Consider the following 15656-nt stretch of genomic DNA (forward strand, 5'->3'; position numbering starts at 1 on the left):
TAGTGTAAAGAGATATAAATACAGTCAAATCTATTTGTAGATCTTCCATACTAAAGGTGTAAGAAGAACTTTGTGGGCCCAATAGCAACATTTTGAAGGATAATCCACCCAATACGTCTAGAGAGACACCTGCCTCTGCAGTAGATGTTCATTTTATGACCCATAGTAGCACTCTAGTTAATTTTTGTTGTCCCATAATAGTGCATTAATTCACATAAATAAATATATATACTCTTTTAAAAAGAAAACATTGTTACCATCTAATAAAAGATATAAACACCTGATAGGTACTAAAATGTGAGTACAAAAATATTTTTTTTTAAAAGCAGCTTATCTTAGGCAGTGCGGTGAGGGACAGGTGACCGAAGTTTTCCCAACATGTTTCGTCCAACTGGACTTCATCAGGGGTAAGGGACATAATGACTGAGGCTATTCTTGAACCTGGTATAGGGTCTTAGGTGCCGCCCCCCTCATTAGAACTAATAATTGGTTGAGCTAGAGTACTGCATAAAACAGTATAAAAGACAAATAGTATATACTGCAAACACCATATATATCAGACAGCTTATTAGTTTACAAAAATGAATGTGATAAATACAGAAACAGTATGTAAATCGAAGTGAAGTGTGTCAGCTCCATTAGTTTGGAGCGTGACATCACTTCCGCCACACATCCTTATTACCTATCAGGTGTTTATATCTTGTATTAGATGGTAAAAATGTTTTCTTTTTAAAAGAGTATATATATATATTTTCTCTATTATTGTTTTATCCGTCTGTTTTACTGATTCACCATTCCTCCTTTTTTGTGGGTATATATTTATATCCCCCTTTTTTGTAACAAAAACCATTTTTTTATGTATCTCTCTTTTTATTCTTTCCCCTGTGCATAATAAATTGTCTAACGGTAACCTATATTTATAAAAACTGTCCCATGTGAATTTAATACGTGCATAACAGTCGCTATCAGAGTCGCTATCAGAGTCCAAACCAGTAGTTCCAATAACTACTCCCTGAACGGCACACCACTGTTCCTGGACCCAGCTGACACCCCACATACCCAAGGGGATTGCATTATATGGGACTGGACTCTTTTCACAAATACCTGTTTGATACACCTTGGCGCACATCTCACTTAATCTACTTGGTTCATATATATACTTTCCTTGGCATTGGGAAGGCACTCATTCGAGACTTTTAGTAAAGGAGAAAAAATATGAAAAACTTACTCTTTATTCAGACTGAACAAGTTTTTTTCACCTGAACGAAAAGTCTCCAGAGTGCCTTTCTATGGATATGAGGGGTTGCAACCTCTAAAGAATAGCACCAGGAGCAAGGTTGTACCAGTAAGTGGGAGCAGAGTGCCAGGGATGTAGATAGATAGATAGATAGATAGATAGATAGATAGATAGATAGATAGATAGATAGATTGCTATCCTATGCAATAAAGCATTTATTCTTGCATAACAAACCCCCTGAGTGCTGCCTACTGTGTGTATATATATATATATATATATATATATATATATATCCCAATACCTCCCTTGCGCTTTTATGCCAATGTCCAAATTTAAGGCTGCTTCACCACAGGGTTTCCTGAGGGCTAGGAAACAGAGAACCACAAATAACTCCCAATAGTGGTGCAGCACCAATAACTCAAAAAGTCCACAAGTTCTATGAAATTCACAAAGCAAATGATGGAAATTTTCCAAGATTGTATTTTATTTGTTTCTTCATAGGTAGTAATAAAAAAAAAAAACCTTTTTGCATACTACAGTACCTGTGAAGAAACAAATAAATATTCCTTTAGTGAGACTCAGTTTGTATAATAAAAGGGTTTTTTGAATGGAAAAGTTTAGAAAAAACTAGACAAAGCCAAGTCACTCAATTGCTTAATAGCCCAATGGGGTTCCTAAGCAATTTATTGGCGTGGCCTTGTCTATTTTTTTTTCAAAACTTTTCAAAAAAACCTTTTATGATACAAACGAATGGGCCCACTAAAGAGTTGAACTAACTTAGGTGCAGGGAGTGCTGATGGTATGGGGCCCAGAGCTGAAAGGAGCCCACCATCCCTGTTGTCAGTGTGTAATAAATCAGAATATCAGAAATATTAACAAAAAGACTATCCTAGCTGTGGAGCTTCTCAAGATCCTTAAACAATAACTATAAGATCCCATTCATAAAGATGTCAGAACAAATGAAATGTGGCTAAAGATCAAATGGGAAAATTGGACTAAGAAGATTGCATAAAGTTGGAGATAAGCTAGAAATATTTGTATACTAATTTGTATTAGCACAAATATATTTATATAAACTTATGAATTCTGAATATCAACAGTTTTATATTTCCTTGCTCCTGTGTATATTTCTGATTAATTAAAAATAAAAATCACTTGCCTATATGCAAACTATAGTTGTAACACATTTTTTTTATCTTTAGTACAGTACAGTACAAACTTTTGCACAAATCTATTTTTGAACCAGAACAGGCTATTTTGTATTTCACAGAGGTTTGAACCGCACTGTGTTTTTAAGTTTGTATACAGTATTTATAGTCTTTGAACATTTTTTGGATGATGATCACTTCATTCTGTATATTGTATTGGGGTAGGACTGGAAATGCCAAATTGCACTTCCAAACTGTGTGAGATTTCACAGCCAACTGCAGAACAAACAAATATTTTGGCAGAATAATTTTGGAAAAGATGTTTATTTCTATTTGTTACACTTAAAAGCCAATTAAAGGACAAGTTTATTAAACAAGACCAACCCAAATTTTGACATAAACTACTATGGAACTAATTAATTATCAAATTGCTTTATTGATTTTATTTTAACTAACTACTCCTGGACTCCCTAATATTACAGTATATCTTATCAATACAAGTAAAAAACTTATTCCATATAACCCACTTACAATCAAAATATCAAATTAATGAAAATGTACTAATGTTACAGTATACATACTGTGTATCACCAGTAATACACATTTTGTGAAAACAATAACTATACCATATTGCCTATTGTGAACTGCATAGGTGGATACTGAAATGCCAGAGTGATGCAACATTAGTCCACTGCAGTTACAGCACCTCTAATATGCAGTCCTACCCATGATATTGCAACTGCTGCTGAATTGGGCTCTCTGCTGCTAATTAGTAGCAGTAGTAGAATTGCACACTGTGCCAGTTACTGAAGTCACTCAGGAAGTTGTGTTTCCGCATGTGCACATGACTATTATTGATCTTTAAAAAGGCCCTAAGTCACTTTCAGAAAGGGGAGAATATTAAAAGTAGCAGGTTTCTGTTGCAACAAATTGCATGGCCATAAGAGTAAAGTTGGCAATGCAGTAGGGAAGTTTATCTGAGTCTTAAGGTGCGTACACATGGATAGATTTGGCCAACGATTCAATCTAGTTAAAGATTTCCTCTGAACTCCTGCACAAACAATTTGGGGTCAAAAGATGAACGATTGAGCAAACGATTACACATGAATGATTGATCTTTAATGATGGTGGTGGGAGAGGGAGCCAGTCAATCAGCCTTACTAAATCGTTCATCCTGCATACACATGAAACAATTGGTACACATCGCTAACGATTGGTCTCTGATCTTTCTGCATGCAGGAAAGATCATCGACCTCTACCAATGACCGGTGGGTATGCGCATCGTCCAATATATCGTTCATACACACGGAACGATTTGAGCGATTAGTAGTTTAAATCGGTCGGGAACTCCCAGATCTTTTGCCAAATCTATCCGTGTGTACGCACCATTAAAATTGCATAAGATTTCCCTTGAACCCCCCGGCATCTTCCCGGAAGTCCTGCAAATCAGATATTGTACTTGAGTGTTTATTTCACATCAGATATATTGCATGCATAAGAGTACTAGTAAGTGCCAAAGGGTAGTACACATTTTATTGGTTGGATAATCACTTTTCGAAATTGTCTGAATTTGCAAGTTGGCACTCAGCTTTCAACAGACTGATATCAGCCACATGGCATAATTATGTTGGCCAATAATCAAATGTACATTCAACCATGTATAGGATTCTCATCAATGGGGAATTGGGCCATTGTAGTGCAGCTGAAACAACCAAAGTAGATATTTTCTTGTACAAATGCTTTACTAGCAAGAGATAATGTTACTGCTGGTTAATAGGCTGTGGCTCAGGGGACCCACACCTGTCACAGATCACAGATTTAGGATATAGAGATTCTGAACGTCATTCAGTTCATTGTTAATATATAAAGAATGTTTTATAGTCTGACTGTTTATGGGTTCAATGTATCTGTTGAATAGTTACAACATATTGTACATGTCAAACAAACCTCTAGAAAAGTAATGGCATAGTTAGTAGTAGACTTCCTAAACTACTTCTATTCATTGCTAGCTAACCCCATAAAATAATTTGATTTAAACATTAGAGAATGAGTTATTCAATGCTGCTCTAGATTCCTGTCTGACATCTCTTACCAACCCAACCATCAACTCAAGATTGCCATATTTTTCATATCCATGAACTTGAGATGCCTCATTTTAGGAATACTGCTGCAATCGATATCATCTGAATATTTCAATATATTATTGTCACTGTTTACAGTATATTATTGGTATCAATTTCATTATATATGAATATATTGCACATTTACTGCACTATAATATTATACCTTTATAAAATAAGCAAAACAGTACTTTACATTCAGAGTGCACCCATATCTCCCCTTGCATGAAAGCAATGATTGCTCTTGATATTTAACTAATTAACTTTTTAATAGGAAGCAATTAATTGATTGCAGTGTTACTCAGACATCTGTAGATATAGAGCACACACACAAGAGAGAGAGAGAGAGACAGAGAGAGAGAGAGAGAGAGAGAGAGAGAGAGAGAGAGAGAGAGAGAGAGAGAGAGAGAGAGGCGGAGAGTGTAATTCCTTTGCAATATACAAATGACAGGATTATGTAGCATTTCTAGTACAATTATATATTGGGCTTCATACAGTATGTCAGTATAATGTGCAATGGTGGGGATACATGAGAAGGTGCTGTGGAGACAATGTGATTAGCAGCAATGACTGTAGTGCATAGTGGTGGATTTGTTGTCTGTGTGTGAGGTTGCTGTGTCTGGTGATGCATGTTTCGGAACAGTAGTCCATGCTCACTCCCTCCTCCCTCTCTCCTTCCACCTCTAATCTTCTGCTTTAGAGAAGGAGGGGGAGGGGTGTGATTCTGCCATAGACGCAGGCAGTGAAAGGGAGAACTGTGAGGTATCGTCTAGAAACTCCATCAGAACGCAAAGAACAATGCAGCTGCCATACATGACACACTGCTGCTGCCATACATGTACACACTGTTCTGCGTCTTCCTCTCTCCACCACCACCCTCACCCCAATTTGTCGCAGCAGAGTCACTGACAGCAGCACTTGATCACTGTATGACATAACACATGCACAGCAGAAAGTAATCACCCATCACAGTTATCTCGCATCATTACATCATTCATCCCACAGCAGCAGCAGCCGCAGCATGGCAGAGATCTATAGAGCCGCAGCGAACGTCTCTCTTACCGGAGGCCGCTGGAGATTCTTCTTCTTGGTGTCTGACAAGCACAAAGAGAAGGAGGAGGAGTAGGAGAGAAGGAGGCAGCCGGTGACGGTGCCTGTGATGGTGGCCGCTGATCTGTCTCACTGGACGACTCTGACCTTGCAGAGATGCAGCAGCATCCTCCTCCTTCTGTCTGTTCCTGAGGAGGAGAGCTGCTCACTGCAGCCGGCACCTTCCCATCTTGCCCCGATCCCAGCTAGGACGTGGCCGTGAACAGTAGGTCCGCAGGATGGCGATGCTTCAGCCGGTATAACCCTTCGGTGACTGGGCGGCGCTGCCAGTCTTCGGGGCGAGCTGGGTTTGATTTCCCTGGCGTTGCCTGATGTATCTGTCAGGAGATGGAGACGTGAGGAGATGCTTCTTCTTCTCCCTCTCTGATGGTGCTGATGAGGAGAAGCTGCTGTCTCCATTGGTGGAGAGCGCCCTTAGCGCCGCCCCTTTCCTCCAAATTGTGAAGGCTTCGGGAGGAGCCAAGTGCTGAGGGGGAGACTTGTAAGGATGGATGTTGGGCTGCTACAAGACTGGGGCTGTGAGAGTGGGCGCAGCAGGGAGATGCTGCTCTGTGGGGATGGTGCCCTGGAACTAGAATTTCATGTTTGTTTGGTTTCATGTAAATCCCCTCCTTAATTGTGTGTGTTATGCCGCAATGTGCAGTGTAATGCATTGGCACTAGATTATGCTTCTTGTGCCTCAGCTCAAATGCAAGAATTATTTTTGGTGACATCATTCCTTCAAAGTGTGTGTGTTTGTGTGTGTGTGTGTGTGTTTGTGTGTGTGTTTGTGTATAGGACCACTACAGTGGGTACAAAACTATGCCAGGCATGAGCACGCTAAAGAAAGTTATTTTTTGTTGTTGTATCAATTGAAGTAACCCGTGATGTCACCTACAGTAGGAAGTACATGCTGTGGTTGAACATGTTATGGTACAGATAATACATACTTCTCTTTATGGGTTGCGTGCAAAATGTTAACAGTCATAGGGCCAGGTGTACTCAGCTTTAAAATGGTAAAATGGATGGTGATAAATCACCAGCTAATCAGCTCCTAACTGCCATGGCACAGGCTGTGTTTGAAAAATGACAAGTAGGAGCTAATTGGTTGGTGGTTTATCACTGTCCATTTTATCACTTTCAAGGCATCTCGCCCATAATGTGGACATTCACCATGTTGGCGTTGACCTCCTGACCATAGGCGAATCTAGAATTATAGTAATGGGTGGTCCCAGACACAATAGTAGGGGGACCTTTGCGCGGCCTAGCAGCATGGCAAAAAGGGTGCGTGGCCTCATGGGAAGGAGGCGTGGCATCACAAAAAGGGGTGTGGTATTACACTTTAGACCATACACAGTAATGCCCATTACACATTTTAGCAATCTCCGTAATACCCATTACACATAAAGCCACACATCGTAATGCCAATTACACATAAGGCCACGAACCATAATGCCCATTACACATTGTGCCACACATCATGATGCCCATTACATACTATATAACAAACCGTAATGCCCATTACATATTTGCCACATAAGTGCTGATTACCTACGTGCTCATTGCTAGGGGGTTCTTGCTTGATGGCACCATAGTACCCATTACACATGATGCCGCACACCATAGTACCCATTACACATGATGCTGCACACCATAGTACCCATTACAAATGATGCTGCGCACCATAGTACCCATTACACATTATGCTGCACACATAATGGAGGTTATTCTGATCGTAGCGGCCAAACGTGCGTACGTTCCAAAACAACGTACGCTATCCGTACGCGGCCGTTGGGGTTAGGTCCACCCACAACTCTGCCGCATTCATACGGCCAGAAACATCGGCAAAGGGGAGTGGCGTACAATTGAGCGTACGCCAACGTACACGGACGGGCCAGCCCTTACACTCCGACAACTGGCGTACAATTGAGCGTACACCACCGTTTACGGACGTCTCTCGGCCGTCTTCCCACCGACTTCTTGCGGCTATCTGAGCGTACGCCAGCTTGCACGGACGGGTCCCTATTGTTTTCAATAGAAAAGTCAGCTTATGTCACCGCTCGTGAGAGTGAGCGTACGTCCGTGTACGCTGACATACCCTTCATATATATGGACCTGCAAATCTTGCCTTTCAACTATAATTATGAAAATTAATTAATTGATTGAATTAATTAATGTGCAAAATAGTGGGCATGGGCTTAAAACATTGCTGAAACATCCTTTGTAGGTGTTAGATGTGGTTTATGTTATTGTATCATAAATACAAAACCTATGTTTGTATTAGAGTGAACACGTTGACACATGTCGACTTGTGTAGATTGAGTGTGCTACTGTGTAAAGTCTATGAAAGCACGTAGTGAATGTGTCGAACTGTTTAACAAATACCTACCTTAGCATATATAAGCAGGTCTTACAAAGATTCTTACCTTAAATTAAACAAACCTTTAAATGTAGAGAAGTATAGAAAGATAACCTTCCAATGTGTTAGAGTGCTGTGTGTTGCTTGCAGGTAGTGAAATCATGGTTTGGACTTAATAGACTGCAGCATTGGTTATTACATTCAGGTGTATGTGTTTGGTAGTAATCCGCGTAAATTAGCTAACCCAGGCGCACGCTGGCATGCGGTATCTGTAGGGGTGGTTTGAGATGGCGGTTGGCGGCCGCCTGTTTTGTGTCCGAAATGAACGGTGCCTTAGTCGATCGTGCGGTAGTAGCACCGCTCATTTTTGGTGCACACCCCCGTGTACGCCCATATTTACGCCCATTTTCCCTCATTATTTCGGCCGCTCCCCTCTTCACGCCCCTATGCCGCCCCCAATGCCCGTACACTCGCGTATAGGTTTTTTCGCACGTAGAGACCCGTCCGTAAGCATTGTGGAGTGTTCGCGCCTGCGCATTAGCGAATGTACGCATGCGCAAATCATAAAAAATCCCGGGACGTACGCGTATGGCCCGGCCGCTCCAACCAGAATAAGGCCCAATGTCCCTTACACATGATGCTGCACACATAATGCCGCTTACACATGATGCTGCACACCTTAATGCCCCTTACACATTAAGCCACACATTATGCGTAATGCCCCCACATACCGCCACTTGTAGCGTCCCTTAAGCAATGCCCCCAAAATTGCCACTTACTGTAAATTTTTATATGAGCCTTCACTGCTGCTGCAGGGAGAGAGGGAGAGCGGTGCAGCTGCTTCTATGGGGAGAGGTATAATAAATACAAAGGGGTAGTCAGGCGCTCACCTGATGTACTGTGATGGTGGTGTCCCCTATAGTTACTATGACCAACGCGTTTCGACCTCTAAGGGCCTTTTTCAAGGGGCTCTCAGCAGTCACACACTTATGGGCTTGCATCCACACCAGCATCACCCCTTTGCATGTGCACTCATTAATATTTATTATTGCATGTAATACGCATTGTATATTAATATATCAATAAAACACTTTTTTACCCTACTTATCACACTGACTCTTCAATCTTCATAGTAACTATAGGGGACACCATCATCACAGTACATCAGGTGAGCGCCTGACTACCCCTTTGTATTTATTGCACTAGTATGAGTTTGGACAACTCAAGTTGAGCAGCTCCCGTCCACATAGTGATGCTAGCGCCAGACCCCAACCCCCTGTATTGTATTTATGGGGAGAGGAGCAGAGCGCAGAGCACGCTCCCACTTCCCTCCTGGTGTCCCCCCTAGCCGAGTGGACATTTGAAATATTGTGTGCGCTGTTGTTGTGCGTGACGTCAGGGGAGCACGCTGGACGCCGGCACCACATGATTAAAGGGGGGGGCCATGAAAGCGGGGAGAAGAATTGGAGCGGAAGCTGCAGGGGTGACAGTCATTGACAGCTGGGCAGAGAGCAGGGGGCTGCCCGGCTGTATTCAGAGCACTGCAGGTCACGGCTGTTTGAAATAATACCCCTTTCACAACAGAAAATGCAGGGATTTACCCGGGAATATGGTCCCAGGATCATGCAGGGACATTCCCAGGCTGACCCCTTATACACCAGCCTAGTCCCTGCATTTTCTGGTGTGAGGGGGAGAGACAACCACTCCCCTCTCCCTACCCCCCTTTAACCAACCAGCTATATCTTCCGAACCAACTGACCCATTTACATGAGACCAGTAAAGAACTTTTGAGTTGGCTTCGAATGATTTTGGTCCCTTGAAACTGGGCTGTTTGGTTCCAGAGAAATCTGCCCTCAAAGAACATAAACAGTCATGAAATTACATTTAAGAAATGAAAAAAAAATGGTTTAACGAACCTCAATATCCCTGGAACCAATTAACCTATATGGATCCAGCCTGGTATCAGATTGAAGGCCCAGCAATTTGGGTTTGACTGAGATCAACCTCGAGCTTCAGTGATGCCGAAGGGGAAACTGGCAGCCGTTGAACTGGGTGGGGGTCAGAATTAGCGGGTCCCATGTTATCCTATAGGGAAAACGTTCTAGCTTTGCCTGGCAATATCTCCGGACCCCCCCCCAAGATGCGCCTATGCTCATGACTACATCCTCCCTTTATTTCACAGTGATCACAGTCAGACAAGGGGCCTGATTCAGATCTATACTCAGTGCTACAAATTGGTAGCCCTGCCAATTACGGAACGACTACACACAGGACCTTATTCTGGTCCATGCGTACCAGTTTTGCGTATACCTACCAAATCATTCGATGGTCAGCGACCATCAAATGATGTGCGTTTGGCCCCTCCTGGCTTCATGAATTCTATGGAGACGGGCCACGATAAAATGGCTGCCCCATAAAGCAGACGGTTCTCTGAAACTGTCTGCGGTATGGGGGCAGCCATTTTATCGTGGTCCGTCTGCATAGAATTATTAATTGAAGCCCGGAGGGGAGCCGGGACGCGCAGACAAACCAAGCTACGCCACTGTGTTCACAAGTGGATTGACAGGCGGCTGTCATTTGTGGGTGGCACCCCAGTTTTTCTTGGAGTGGCTTGAAAAACACAGGTGGCATCCGGCTGTTGGGAGGGAGGGCTGTTGCCGTTATTAGGGGCGGCTCCATCACTTTGGGCCTGATTCAGGGATGAATGCAATGTAATATGACACTGCAGTGCTTTCTTCATATGAGTCACTCTGTACTTGTACCACAATAGTCTTGTGGCAGCAGTATCTGTGAGGATTTGCCAGCATGTGGGGCATTAATGGGCCCACTGGGACTTGTAGTCCACCTGTAAAAAGAATGTTAAAATAAAACACACACACAGAAAAGTAGAACTTTATTGCACACACATACACACCTCACTGTTACACCAATATACTTACCGATCCAGGGTCCAGCGCTGCCTCCCTCCTCTAGGGCCAGCTCACCCCGCACTGACAACAGGGTGAGCAGGCTTCCTCCGGCGCAGATCACAGCTTCTATAGTGCCTTAGCACTATAGAGGCTGCTAGCGTGGTTGGTCAATGCGTCTCCATGGAGATGCATAGCTCAGCCCTGATTGGCTGAACTATGCGTCTCCATGTAGACGCATCAAGCCAATGATGCTAGCAGCCTCTATAGCTTCTGGGACAGCACTATAGTAGCTGTGATCTGCGCCGGAGGAAGCCGGCTCACCCTGCTGTCAGTGCGGGGTGAGCTGGCTCTAGAGAAGGGAGGCAGTGCTGGACCGTGGTTTGGTAAGTATATTGGTGTAAAAGTGAGGTGTGTGTGTAATAAAGTTCTACTTTTCTGTGTGTGTGTTTTATTTTAACATTCTTTTTACAGGTGGACTACAAGTCCCAGTGGGCCCATTAATGCCCTGCATGCTGGGACTTGTGGTTCGCCAAGTCCCAGCATGCCTAGGAGGCCTGCTGGCACTTGAAGTTCACCTGTATAAAGCAATGTTATGTTTGAATGATTTAACCCTATCAGGCCGGCATCCACAGCCCACGGACGCTGGTGAGAGCCCTGGGCTTCAGCCCTGGATGGATAAAGCCTGGGGGGGACCCCTTTATTGGGGGGGTTCCCACTCCCCCAGGTACCCCGTCCAAGGCTGACCAGCCACAGCGCTCATGCTATGACCGGGGGACCTTATGTTAAAAGTGTCCCCCGCTGTGGCATGACACAGCGGGCTGTTGGAGCCCAGTGCTGATTTCAAAACACGGGGGACCCCCATATTTTTTGTCCCCTGTATTTTTGGAACCAGGACCGGTCCAAAAGTCCGGGGCTGGTTTCAGAAATCCGGGGGTCCCCTACACTTTTTGTCCCCCTATCAGGGGCAAACTCAGGATTTTCAGAAGGGGGTTTCCAGAGGGGCAGAGCAAAGCACAGAGACGGAAAACTTAGGTGACCCAGTATATGCCGGGTCAGTTAAAGTATTATAGATAGACCAAATGTATATAAATAATAATAATAAAAAAAAATATATATATATATATATATACATACATATATACAGGGGCGTCAACAGCAGTGTAGACCCCTGGGCACAGCAATGTATTGGGGCACCTACCGATCCTCCAGCGGTAGGGGTGGGGGAAGCTTTGATGTCCCGCGGGTGGTAGGGGGATTATATCAAACGCTCAGCATGTAGGGCCTGGATCAGTAATGTCCACTAATTAACCCTTTACTGCACAGATGGTGGGAGATGGGCTGGGAGAAGTGGGCATTGGGCTGATTGAAGGGGCCCTGATACATAACTTCCAGGGTGGTAGAGGATGTTTAATATTCAGAGGAGGGGTGTATAGTGGAGTGAGCTTATTATTCATATTTTCTGGTGGGAGGACAGCTTGCTTGACTGCAGATATCTCCAGTTCCCAGAAATAGATTTCTTATATTTTAATGGAATTAAAAACTAGAGAATCCCACCTACCAAATGATAGTGGGGACTAGGGGATCAGAGTTCAGGAGGTAGAGCTATCTGCCAACGAGTATATAAAACTACATACCAGGTGTGTGGAACTGGAGCAGTAACCAGCTGCTGGAAGGCTGATATCTCTGGTTCTGGGAACAGTAGAGAAAAGCTACTAGTGTCCATCAAAGGGGGAGAGTCCCAGCTTTTGGAATATACCCTCAGAAAAACTCTAATGCTGCTTTCAGACCGCAAAACTGGCTTTGACCCTGTATTTGAAAACGTTTCCAAAAACGGGTCTGCCAGGTAAAACCCCTATCACACCGCATCTCTTAAACAGTATATTACCGTTTAAGTGCGGCTTTTTGAACACTGGCAGACCTGTTTTTGGAAACTTTCCAAATACAGGGTCAAAGCCAGTCTTCAGCGCCCCCCCTACTCCCCCCCCCCCCACGGGTTAACACAAACAACAACCCCCCCCCCCCCCCCGTTATCCCCTCCCCCCGCGTGTTAACACCTCCCCCTAGGACTAACAACCCCCCAATGTGTTTACCCCCCCTCCCCCCGCGGGTTAGCCGGTACCTCCTGAGGATCCCGGCAGTATGGACGGCAGGCTGCGCTAAAGGGAAAAAAAGTGACTTTCGGAAAATGGCTGCCCCATAGGAAAACTCGTTTAAAAAAAACTGTCTTTTTCGTATGGGGGCAGCCATTTTCCGAAAGTCACTTTTCTTATAAGAAAAGTGACTTTCGGAAAATGGCTGCCCCCATACGAAAGACAGTTTTTTTAAATGAGTTTTCCTATGGAGGAAAAAAGAATTGACAGTTGGTACGTGGCGCAGTGCTGCCTTAGATCACAAATCCATGAAAATCCAGACAGGCTCATGTAGACCTGCATAAATACATTCATTCCATGAAAGTTAGGATGCAATACCATACCTCCCAATTGTTCCGATTACAGTGGGACAGTCCCGCTACTTGGACACTGTCCCTCCCATGTGTGGCAATATCCCATGTACGGGGGGGCAGTCTTCGGGAGCAGGAGATCACCATTGCTCTGCAGAGCAACTGGTGATCACTGAAGATATGCTGTGCTCATGCACATGGCTTCTCCTCAGTGAGGGTAGGGAGCCGATGCTGCCCAGCTTCACGGGAATGCTGGGCACACTCCTGAGAGACACTGCTCTTTCTTGGTTCTCATCCTACCTATCTAACTGATCATTCCACTTCCTCTTCTTTACCTCTATCAATTGGAGTACTGCAAGGCTCGGTCTTAGGTCCTCTGCTTTTTTCAATCAATACCTCATCTCCTGGCAAACTAATCAACTCTTTTGGATTGCAGTATAATCTATATGCAGATGATACTCAAATCAACCTATCAGTGGCGCCCCCCCCCCGCCGCCGCCCCGCCAAGCACCCCCAATCCCCCGCCTCCTCGCCGCCCATGCAACCCCCCCCCAATCCCCCGCCGCCCATGCAAACCCCCCCCCCCCCCCAATCCCCTGCAGCCTTACCTATCGCGCTGGTCCCGGCGGCTCCGTTCTTCTTCTGCTGAGGACCACCACAAAATGGCTGCCCCCATACAGCAGACAGTTTCAGAGAACTGTGTGCTATATGGGGGCGGCCATTTTGTGGTGGTCCTCAGCAGAAGAACGGAGCCGCCAGGACCAGCGAGATAGGTAAGTCTGCGGGGGATTGGGGGGGTGTAACTATAGCACCGCAGCCCCCGGTGCCCCCACATGCACAGCGCCCCCCCCCCCCCCGTGGTGGCGGGGGCTGCGGTGCTATAGTTACGCCGCTGCAACCTATCCTCCCCAGACTTATCACCCTCTGTATTGGGCCATGTCACTGCACGTCTTTCTGCTGTTTCATCATGGGATGTCATCTCAGCACCTCAAACTGAAAATTTCCAAAACAGAGTTATTTATATTTACGCAAACCAATAGAAGTAACCAACCTGATGTTTCTATCACTGTTAAGAACATAACAATCAATCCTACATGACAAGCTCACTGCCTAGGTTTCATATTTGACTCTGAACTTTCCTTTTTCCCCACATTTAATCTGTCTCGAAATCATGCTACATGCATTCACAAAAACATATTCAAAATACGCCCTTACCTTACACAAGAAACCGCTAGAACTCTAATTCATGCTCTTATCATCTCTCACATTGATTATTGCAATAGTCTACTTACTGGTCTTCCCAAATACAGACTCTCACTGCTACAGTCCATCATGAATGCAGCTACGAGGCTAATCTTCCTCACCAGACCTTCATCACATGCAAAGCTACTCAGTCAGTCCCTTCATTGGTTACCTGGATTATATCATACTTAAGATAAAATAGTTTTATTTAGACACAAGGACGTAAACCAAACTACACAAACATACATCTGTTATCTCAAAATATCTTCCAACCTGACCTCTTCGCTCCTCACAAGATCATACACACCCATTACTAGCTCCCTTTCAAGATTGTAGGACTTTCTTTGGGCTGAACCCACTCTGGTATGCGCTCCCACGCACAATAAGACTATAGGCCCCCATACACTAGGGCGACTTGTCCTTAGGACAAGTCGCCCCCGACTTCCCCCTGAGCTTCCCCGGCTGCTCCCCGGGGGAGCTTGATTAGATTGGCACTTGATGTGCCATTTTTTACATGTGATAAATCGCCTCGATTTATCACATGTAAAAAACCCGGGGAGCGGGGGGGGGGCTACAGAGGTGGGAGCAGGGGGGCTGGGGACGCTGCGGGGGACACGTCTGTGTCCCCCGCTACTGGGGACGCTGCGGGGGACAGCATCTGTGCGAGGCGGTAGAGGGAGCAGGGGGGGCTGGGGACGCTGCTGGTGACACGTCTGTGTCCCCCGCTGCTGGGGACACGTCTGTGTCCCCCGCAGCTAGGGACGCTGCGGGGGACAGCGTTGAGGCGGTAGAGGGAGCAGGGGGGGCTGGGGACGCTGCGGGGGACACAGGCGGCATAGAGCCGGGCAGGGGGAGCCGGCCGGGAGCTGTCAGTAATGAATAAAAAAAAAAGCCCATACAATGAATGGGCAGCCTGTGATTGGCTGCTGAGCGCTCTCTCAGCCAATTGCTGACTGGCTGAGAGAGCGCTCAGCCAATCACAGGCCGCCCATTCATTGTATGGGCTTTTTTTTTTTTATTCATTACTGACAGCTCCCGGCCGGCTCTATGCCGCCTGTGTCCCCCGCAGCGTCCCCAGCCCCCCCTGCTCCCTCCACCGCCGCACCGCCCCA

General features: G+C 45.2%; 1 protein-coding gene across 9 annotated transcripts in view; it reads right to left on the reverse strand.

Moving 5' to 3' along the window:
• Positions 1 to 6035, reverse strand: part of CTNND2 (catenin delta 2) — a 444220-nt gene extending 438185 nt beyond the window's left edge. For 4 of the 9 annotated variants that reach the window (XM_083188240.1, XM_083188245.1, XM_083188239.1 and 1 more), the window contains exon 1: positions 5568 to 6035. The gene's annotated coding sequence lies outside the window, so the exon portion shown is untranslated. The remainder of the gene's footprint in view (positions 1 to 5567) is intronic. The other 5 variants (XM_083188242.1, XM_083188246.1, XM_083188241.1 and 2 more) reach the window with 2 other exon arrangements.
• Positions 6036 to 15656: the final 9621 nt, after the last annotated feature.

Source organism: Crinia signifera, chromosome 5 (genome assembly GCF_055691185.1).
Source record: "Crinia signifera chromosome 5, ASM5569118v1, whole genome shotgun sequence".
Taxonomy (NCBI): domain Eukaryota; kingdom Metazoa; phylum Chordata; class Amphibia; order Anura; family Myobatrachidae; genus Crinia; species Crinia signifera.